The sequence below is a fragment of the Heptranchias perlo genome, chromosome 29, assembly GCF_035084215.1.
Source record: "Heptranchias perlo isolate sHepPer1 chromosome 29, sHepPer1.hap1, whole genome shotgun sequence".
Taxonomy (NCBI): Eukaryota; Metazoa; Chordata; class Chondrichthyes; order Hexanchiformes; family Hexanchidae; genus Heptranchias; species Heptranchias perlo.
In genome coordinates, this window is record NC_090353.1 from 13,240,568 (window position 1) to 13,250,947 (window position 10,380).

Here is a 10,380-nt window from a genome sequence, read left to right on the forward strand (position 1 = left end):
AAGCCTCCATACAGAGTAAAGTGACTAAGAGACCACCATCAGGAGTCATTCAACGAAGCCATCAAGAAAATAATTTGACAGAGAGCTGCCGTCAAGAGTCACTCTATTGACAAAGTGCCATCAATAATGAACTATGAAGAGTCAGTAATCTGAAACACTAGCATCAATTTTCTAATATGACCAGCAGTGAATAGTTTTCATACACATTATTATAGGGTAGATTATACAAACTCACACTCCTATTGCAGAGCTTCGTGCAGTGGGAGTATAAATCAGGAATTTAAGCATGAGGTCAATGTGCCCTGCTGGTTTTTAACATCCATTAATTTTAATGGATGGAAAATCCTGCAGGGCACAATAATTTTGCACACAAGTTATCAATGTGTCTAACCACTACATGATGCTCCACAAGGGGAGTGTAAATTTTTAATATCTACTACCCCTGTATATCTCAAAACGAAAGTAAATTGTAGTTGTTGTGATGCTGTCCAAGGTCAAATATCCAACAGACATTCAACTATTTTTTTCTCATAGATGAAAAATGGCCACTTGGGTGAGGTACCAAATGGTGTCCAGCACCAGTGAAATTATTTAACCCAGCACGGAGTCAACACCTTCAGAAGAAAAGGGGAGAAAATTGAATTAGAAAAAAAAAGAGGAATTACTGTCGGTGATTTCAAGCGGAGGGTCAGTTAACACACGTTTTGCCACGTTATTATCTCCACTACTAACCCATTTAAAATAGTAAGGAATCTTACAACACCAGGTTATAGTCCAACAGTTTTATTTGAAAATCACAAGGTTTCGGAGGCTTTCTCCTTCGTCAGGTGAAGTGTGGGATTCCTTGAAGGTTACCGCATTTATAGTCAGAGAACAATACCTGGTGATTACAGATAATCTTTCCAACTGCCCCTTGTCAAGGCAATCAAAGTGTTCAGACAGAGAGATGCTACCTACAGGACCACCAAATATACAAACGGCCAGAACAAAAGACAGAGAGAGAGAGAGAGAGAGAGAGAAACATCCGAAAGGAAGAGAAAGACAGAGAATGACCCGTTGTATTAAAAACAGATAACTTTTTTTCGCTGGTGGGGTTACGTGTAGTGTGACATGAACCCAAGATCCCGGTTGAGGCCGTCCTCATGGGTGCGGAACTTGGCTATCAATTTCTGCTCGACGATTTTGCGTTGTCGTGTGTCTTGAAGGCCTCCTTGGAGAACGCTTACCCGAAGATCAGTGGCTGAATGTCCTTGACTGCTGTAGTGTTCCCTGACTGTCTGGCGATTGTTGCGCGGTGTCCGTTCATCCGTTGTCGCAGTGTCTGCATGGTCTCGCCAATGTACCATGCTCCGGGGCATCCTTTCCTGCAGCGTATGAGGTAGACAACGTTGGCCGAGTCACAGGAGTATGAACCATGTACCTGGTGGGTGGTGTCCTCTTGTGTGATGGTGGTATCTGTGTCGATGATCTGGCATGTCTTGCAGAGGTTGCCGTGGCAGAGTTGTGTGGTGTCGTGGACGCTGTTCTCCTGAAAGCTGGGTAATTTGCTGCGAACGATGGTCTGAGGTTGGGTGGCTGTTTGAAGGCGAGTAGTGGAGGCGTGGGGATGGCCTTAGCGAGGTGTTCATCGTCATCGATGACATGTTGAAGGCTGCGGAGAACATGGCGTAGTTTCTCCGCTCCGGGGAAGTACTGGACGACGAAGGGTACTCTGTTGGTTGCGTCCCGTGTTAGTCTTCTGAGGAGGTCTATGTGATTTTTCGCTGTGGCCCATCGGAACTGTTGATCGACGAGTCGAGCGTCATATCCTGTTCTTACGAGGGCGCCTTTCAGCGTCTGTAGGTGTCCATCGCGTTCCTCCTCTTCTGAGCAGATCCTGTGTATTTGCAGGGCCTGTCCTTAGGGGATGGCCTCTTTGACGTGGTTAGGGTAGAAGCTGGAAAAGTGGAGCATTGAGGGGTTGTCCGTGGGCTTGCGGTAGAGTGAGGTGCTGAGGTGCCCGTCTTTGATGGAGATTCGTGTGTCCAAGAAAGAAACCGATTCTGAGGAGTAGTCCATGGTGAGCTTGATGGTGGGATGGAACTTCTTGATGTTATCGTGTAGTCTCTTCAGTGATTCTTCGCCGTGGGTCCATGGGAAGAAAATGTCGTCGATGTATCTGGTGTATAGCGTTGGTTGGAGGTCCTGTGCAGTGAAGAAGTCATGCTCGAACTTGTGCATGAAAATGTTGGCGTATTGGGGTGTGAATTTGGTCCCCATGGCTGTTCCGTGTGTTTGGGTAAAGAACTGGTTATCGAAGGTGAAGACGTTGTGATCCAGGATGAAGCGGATGAGTTGTAGGATGGTGTCTGGAGATTAGCTGTTGTTAGTGTTGAGTATTGAAGCTGTTGCAGCGATGCCGTCATCGTGGGGGGTACTGGTATAGAGTGCCGAGACGTCCATCGTGGTGAGAAGTGTTCCTGGTTCAACTGGACCGTGGGTGCTGAGTTTTTGTAGGAAGTCTGTAGTGTAGCGACAGAAGCTGGGGGTTCCCTGTACGATGGGTTTCAGGATGCCCTCGATGTATCCAGAGAGGTTCTCACACAGGGTTCCGTTGCCTGATACGATAGGATGCAGTGCCAATAGTCAGTTTTTCACCACCGACAATGCAGGATGACTGCGTCGTCAATAGTCACTCCGCGCAGAGACCACTATTGGCAACACGCTGTCACTAATTAGTGGAGAGAGGCCCAACCTTGTGAAACATTCAACAACAACTTGCATTTATGTAGCGCCTTTAACGTAGTAAAACATTCCAAGACGCTTCCTCCGCTGTTGCTACCGATGGTCATTGCAGGATTGACATGGTTTGTTGTGGGATTCCATACAGTTTCCAATCTTATCCATCTTGTAAACGCAGTTGTTGTGCTGTATCTTCAGCTCCTGATGAAGAATATCTATTAACTGGCATTTTAACTGGTGAATAAAATGCATAAAGTAAACTAAACCCTGAATGGTAATGTACTTGGGACAGGAAACCCTATATCTCGTTTACTAACAGGAGGTTTGGAGCTGCTCCCTCGTTTGTGGTCGCCTGTTGCGACCGTTGATTTTTGTTTTTCACCGTCCCACGCGAGAAGGAACGGTGCTCTCACGCTGTCTTCAGGCCTGCACCCTCTGCGCCTGCACTCTTCCCTCTGGTTCTCTTCACCTGTTTTCTCAGCCAGGAGGAGATTTAGATTTTTTTATATATATATTGTTTGATTTTTTTTTTTGTAATTCTAGTTTTAATACGTGAGGGGAATTGTAATTTTGAAGACTGATGGTCAGACAGTTTTTTTTTAAAAGAGGATTTGATAAGGATGTCAGCAACTAAAAGAGGAGAGCTATCAGTCACATGTAGGGTTGCCAACCCTCCAGGATTGCCCTGAGGTCTCCAGGAATTAAAGACTAATCTCCAGGACACTGCTGCAAGCAACCCAGGGGAAAAATGATAGGGGCAATAAAAAATTGTGTTTTAAAAACATTTTTTTTGAACACTTTTGTTCATTAGTTATAACAATATCAGACATGGGGAAAAAAGGCTGTTTGACAGTCCAGAATCATCCAATTGGGTAATGAAGAGTCCTATGTTCCTATGTTTACTCTAAATTTGGCACGGGAAGCTAGTATACTGCGAGTATGGACATGTTGGGCAACCAATGACAGGTTGTGGGGGCAGGGCGGTTGGTGGAAGGAAGTCATGTGCGACACCTCCAGGAATATGTCCAACTAAAGTTGGCAACCTTAGTCACATGGAGGAGGCTACCCATTTACAGTGCCATCTGAATGGAAGAGTCCTCCCCCAGGATTGTTATATAACAGAGAAACTAGCCTCATGTGAATGGAAGATTCCTCCCACCTGGAATTATTATGTGGTAGAGCGACCATCTTCAATGAGAGCCATGGAGACCACAGGGATGTGCCATGTGACTGAAAAATTTTCCCGCACCCTTGATTGTTCTGTGACAGGGATATCACTCGCAGTGAGACCCATGTGACAGGCATAACGTTCAGAGAGAGTTAAGTGACAGAGACCCCCTCCTCAACAATGTAAGATCTCACCCAAGAGAGTCACTTGACAGGAAAACACCCCCATTCAGACTGACAAGTGACAAAGGGACCAGCAGTAAGAGAATCGCTGAAATAAGAGATTAGCTAAGAGAGTAAACATAACCAGGAAACCACCGCCAAGCAAGTAACATGACAGACATTAAGCAAGAATCATTCAACTGGGAAACTATCACCCAAAAGAACCAAGTGACAAGGCGGCTTCAGCACCACCACACAGAAATGACCAACGTGCAATGGCAGGAGTAACCAACTCCCTCAACAGACGTGAATAGCAGACCCTCTTCCTCAGCTTTAGAGTGGTATATGAAATTCTGGTTGAAGAGTCGGTATGGCTGGGAGACCCGCAGCTTCAGAGTGGTGAGTGTGCAATGCACAACTGGTGCAGGAATGCCACTAGAGGAGGATATCAGCCGAAGTCTTTGGCAAGAGATTCACACCACCATAGGAGAATCTGTACCATGGCATCACATCAATGAACATAAGAAATAGAAGCGGGAAAAGGCCATGCGGCCCCTCAAGCCTGCTCCACCATTCAATCAGATCATGGCTGATCTTCAACCTCAACTCCACTTTTCTGCCCGAACTCCATATCCCTTGATTCCCCTAGAGTCCAAAAATGTATCTATCTCATCCTTGAATATACTCAACGACTCAGCATCCAGAGTCCTCTGGGGTAGAGAATTCCAAAGATTCACAACCCTCTGAGTGAAGAAATTCCTCCTCATCTCAGTCTTAAATGGCCGACCCCTTATCCTATGACAATGCCCTCTAGTTCTAGACTCTCCAGCCAGGGGAAACAACCTCTCAGCCTGTCCCCTGTCAAGCCCCCTTAGAATCTCATATGTTTCAATGAGATCACCTCTCATTCTTCTAAAGTCCAGAGAGTATAGACCCATTCTACTCAACTTATCCTCATAGGACAACTCTCTCATCCCAGGAATTAATCTAGTGAACCTTCATTGCACTGTCTCCAAGGCAACTATATCCTTCCTTAGATGAGGAGACCAAAACTGTACCCAGTACTACAGGTGAGGTCTCACCAAAGCCCTGTACAATTGTAGTAAGACGTCCTTACTCTTGTACACCAACCCACTTGCAATAAAGGCCAACATGCCATTTGCCTTCCTAATTGCCTGCTGTACCTGCATGCTAATTTTTTGTGTGTCTTGTACCAGGACACCCAAATCTCTCTGGACACCAACATTTAATAGTTTCTCAACATTTAAAGAATATTCTGTTCTTCTATTCTTCCTACCAAAGTGAATAACCTCACATTTCCCCACATTATATTCCAACTGCCACTTCTTGCCCACTCACTTAACCTGTCCATATCCCTTTGCAATCTCTTTGTGTCCTCCTAACAGCTTACTTTTCCACCTAGCTTTGTATAGTCAGCAAACTTGGATACATTATACTCGGTCCCTTCTTCCAAGTCATTAATAATAGATTGTAAATAGCTGAGGCCCAAGCACCGATCCTTGCAGTAGCCCACTAATTACAGCCTGCCAACCTGAAAAGACCCGTTTATCCCTACTCTATTTTCTGTCCATTAACCAATCCTCTATCCATGCTAATATGTTATCCGAAACCCGATGAGCCCTTAGCTTGCGTAACAACCTTATCGAATACCTTTTGAAAATCCAAATATACTACGAGAGCTGTCAAGAGTGCCAGTGTAAGAGCTTGCTTTCAGTGAATATCTGCTTGTATGAGAGCTAAGAATGTTTTGTACAATAGTACCTGGCTGTTGAAGGACAGTTTTCATAAGAGTGCCTCCTTTGCGAAGGACTTTCTGGATAAGAGTGCCTAGTTGGCGAAGGACTGTTTGCAAAAGTTTGTTACGCCAGTAAGTTGCTGACAATGCAAGAACGTAATGAGCGCCATCAGCTATCTGCTTGAGAGCAGCACATCAACAGCTCTCCAGAGTAAGGTGTCATCAACAAACTGTCACTGCAAGAGTGCGCCATCAGCAAAACAGAGCAGTCCTTTGGAGATCAGTTGAGGGTTAGAGCAGCAGATGATGATTAACAGGAGGTTTCTTTGACCTTGTTTGACCTGAAAACATGAGACATAAGAACAGGAGTAGGCCATTCAGCCCCTCGATCTATCTACCCGTCTTGGTTCCATAACCCTTAATACCCTTGCCTAACAAAAATCTATCAATTTCAGTTTTGAAATTTACAATTGACCCCCAGCCTCAACAGCTTTGTGGAGGAGGGAGTTCCAGATTTCCACTACCCTTTGTGTGAAGAAATCACCCCTGAACGGTCTAGCTCTAATTTTAAGGTTTTGCCCCCTCAACAGAGGAAATAGTTTCTCTCTGTCTACCCTATCAACTCCTTTAATTATCTTAAACACCTCAATTACATCACCCTTAATCTTCTATACTCATGGGATGTGAAGTCAATGTTGAGGACTTCCAGTGCCATTTCCACTAAATTGTGTACCGTTGTGCCCCTACCCCCCCCCCCCCCCCCTTCCAGTGGGTCTATCCTGCTGGTAGGACAGGATAAACCCAGGCATGCCAATGGAGGTATCTGGGATGTTTGCAGATAAATGTGACTCTGTGACCACAACTGTGTCAGGTTGCTTGACTCGTATTTGGGACAGCTCTCCCAACTTGGGTACCAATCCTCAAATGCTAGTGAGGAGTACTTTGTGGGGTTGACTGGGCTAAGTCTGAAGAACATAAGGACATAAGAAATAGGAGCAGGAGTAGGCCAATCGGCCCTTCGAGCCTGCTCCGCCATTTAATAAGATCATGGCTGATCTGATCCCAACCTCAAATCTAAATTCATGTCCAATTTCCTGCCTGCTCCCCGTAACCCCTAATTCCCTTTACTTCTAGGAAACTGTCTATTTCTGTTTTAAATTTATTCAATGATGTAGCTTCCTGGGGCAGCAAATTCCACAGACCCACCACCCTCTGAGTGAAGAAGTTTCCCCTCATCTCAGTTTTGAAGGAGCAGCCCCTTATTCTAAGATTATGCCCCCTAGTTCTAGTTTCACCGATCCTTGGGAACATCCTTACCGCATCCACCCGATCAAGCCCCTTCACAATCTTATATGTTTCAATAAGATCGCCTCTCATTCTTCTGAACTCCAATGAGTAGAGCCCCAATCTACTCAACCTCTCCTCATATGTCCGCCCCCTCATCCCCGGGATTAACCGAGTGAACCTTCTTTGTACTGCCTCGAGAGCAAGTATGTCTTTTCTTAAGTATGGACACCAAAACTGTATGCAGTATTCCAGGTGCGGTCTCACCAATACCTTATATAACTGCAGCAATACCTCCCTGTTTTTATATTCTATCCCCCTAGTAATAAACGCCAACATTCTGTTGGCCTTCTTGATCACCTGCTGCACCTGCATACTAACTTTTTGATTTTCTTGCACTAGGACCCCCAGATCCCTTTGTACTGCAGTACTTTCCAGTCTCTCGCCATTAAGATAATAACTTGCTCTCTGATTTATTGCCTTGTCCTGATTTATTGCAGATAGGTCAGTTTGATTTTTTTTCCTTATTTTTGAATTTTGTAACAATTGTTAACAATTTAATCACTTGCTAGGCCAATTCAGAAGGCATTAAGAGTCAACCCAAAATTTACTACTTCATATTTCTCTGCATTGAAATGCTCACTGCACTAATCTGCAGTCCTCTTGTAATTTCCTGCATTCCTCCTCACGTTTTGTCATGCTTCCTAATTTGGTATAATTAGCAAATTTTGATATTCCTTTTGTGGATCTGTGCAAATTGTTTATATAAATTGAAAGCAGAAATGCCAGCACAGATCCCTGGGGCACACCACTACCACATTCACCCATTGAAAAAAACCATCTACTTGTCTTTATTTTTGCATTCTGTGCCCTAGCCATCTCTCCATCCGTATACCTACATTCATTTCATACCAGGTGCTTTAATTTTTGCGACAGCTGTCTTATGTACTACTGTAATAAATACCTTTGAAAATCTACAGCATATTTTGGGAAACAACCAGCAGCAGCCCATGATTATTCAACCATTTAAATAAATGGACAGAAGTCCCTGGGCAGCCCACATACGTTTTTTCCAAGATACATACCCTTCAAGCATCACTCCCAACTCGATTAATGAATTACTCCTACATGCCCAAAAATTTCAATGAAATTAGTCAAACATGATCTATCTTTTACAAATCCAAACTGACTCTCCCTGATAGGCCTCTGCCTTTCTAAATGTTCACTAATTTGATCCTCACAGGGCTGACTTTGCAATCACAATTAAGGGGATCTGGAAATAGCCCAAAGTGCACTGAGCTGACTGGCCACGTTTTTTTTTGCATTGCCGAATGTGGTTGTGGTATGCCTCAATTCATTTGAATAATTACCTTAAGCTCCTAGCACAGTTTTGGCCCTGTGCCTAATAGAGAATATGGAAAATCTGTCCGGCAGGCAGCTCAAACTTAAAGAGATGTGACCATTTAAGGATAAACAGTTAGATATTGGGGCATAATGTTTCAGCCTTTATAACAACTCAAAATGGATTTTAAATATCTGTCAGCCTTTGCCAAGGCTGTATGTAAGAGGAGGATGTGATTTGTAAAAGGCAAGTCATGTCTAACAAATCTTTGAGGAAATAGCAATGTTTTGATAAAGAAAATGCAGTGGATGTGTGTATGGATTTTCAAAATATTTGGTCAGGTGCTAAATAGAAGATTTGTTGATAAAATTAATGTGCACAATATTAAAGGGAATACATGGATGGAAGTTGGCTGAAGGACAGACAAAGCAATGGTAGTGGTTACTGGAAGTTTTTCAGACTGGAGGGGATGTAAACAGTGGTGTCCCAGGAGGTCAATGTTAGGACCATTCCTGTTTCATATATTGTATAGGGCACAATATCAAAATCTGCAGACAAAAGAAAAATAGGGTGTGAACATAAGTTAGTGGATAGTTGCTGGATGAAATTTAATGCAGAGAAATGTGTGGTGATACATTTTGGGAGGAAGAATGAGAGGAAATATACACTAAATGGTAAAATTTTAAAAAGGCATACAAGGGCAGGGGGACTCAGGGGTTCAAATACACAAATCTTTGAAAGTAGAAAGACAAATAGATTAAACTGTAAACAAAGCATGTGAGAACCTAGGTTTTATTAATAGGGGCATAGAGTACAAAAGAAAAAAGTCAATGCTCAACGTATTGAGATCACTAGTTATTCCAGAGTTAGAATAATGTCCAGTTTTGGGTTCCCTACTTTAGGAAGGATGTCACTGCCATTGGAGAAGGTAAAGAGATTCAGGAATGATACCAGGATTAGAGGTTTTGGTTATGAGGAGAAACTAGAGAAACTGGTGCTCTTTTCACTAGAATATGAGAAAGTTACGATGCGATTTGAGCGAGGTGATCAAAATTATGAAGGGTTTGATGAGGTAAATTGGGAAAAACTATTCCCATGGTTGGTGTGTCAGTAACTAAATAGAGGATATAAATTTAAGATCATCAAGAAAAAATTGTTTTCTCAGCTAGATCGAACCATTCCCGGAAGTTCCATCTGCCCATTTCATCACATTGTTTATCTATATTCGTCTTTTTCTTCCTCTTGATCCGTTACCAGTAACTTTTCCAAATAGTGACACCCTCAACAACTTTCCATGTAGCTCTCACAGTATGTTATCTCTCTCATCATAATCAGTCTAATCACTTATCTTTTTATTATGCTAGTTCAAGCATCCTCTCGCTAGTCATTTCTAGTGTCAACATGATGGGCCGAATGACCTCCTTCTGTAAGATTCAATGATACATATATCTGTAGCACTGCAACTCAAAACACCTTCAATCCTATCTCAGCATTAAAAGAGCTCAATTTTCACATCTCTTCGATGCTGTTGACCACACACTACCTTCAGGTTTCTACTAAGGATAAATTTTGTGAGGTTTCGCTCCTGGCACCATGCATTGCTTGACAGGAGCACAGATCAGAGAATCGGGCATGGGTTTGGGGGGGGGGGGTCAGTTTGACTGCTTTTAGAGACTGGAAAATAAAGAGTGTTGTAAATCAGCTGCACTGACCTCCACACCTGTCTCCTCAATTTGCACTCCCGTTGAGTGAGGTTCTGCTTGAGACATGCGTCCTTGCAAGATTCACCCTATTTCCAGCTTTATTTTACAAAGTTTTTGGCAGGAGATTAAACAGATTGTGGGTATCATAATGGACACATTACAGGTGGGAAAATTAGCTATATGCCCATGGACACATTTATAGTGGGCAGTTAAAGATCAGATCAAAGCTCCATCTATTGGGACAA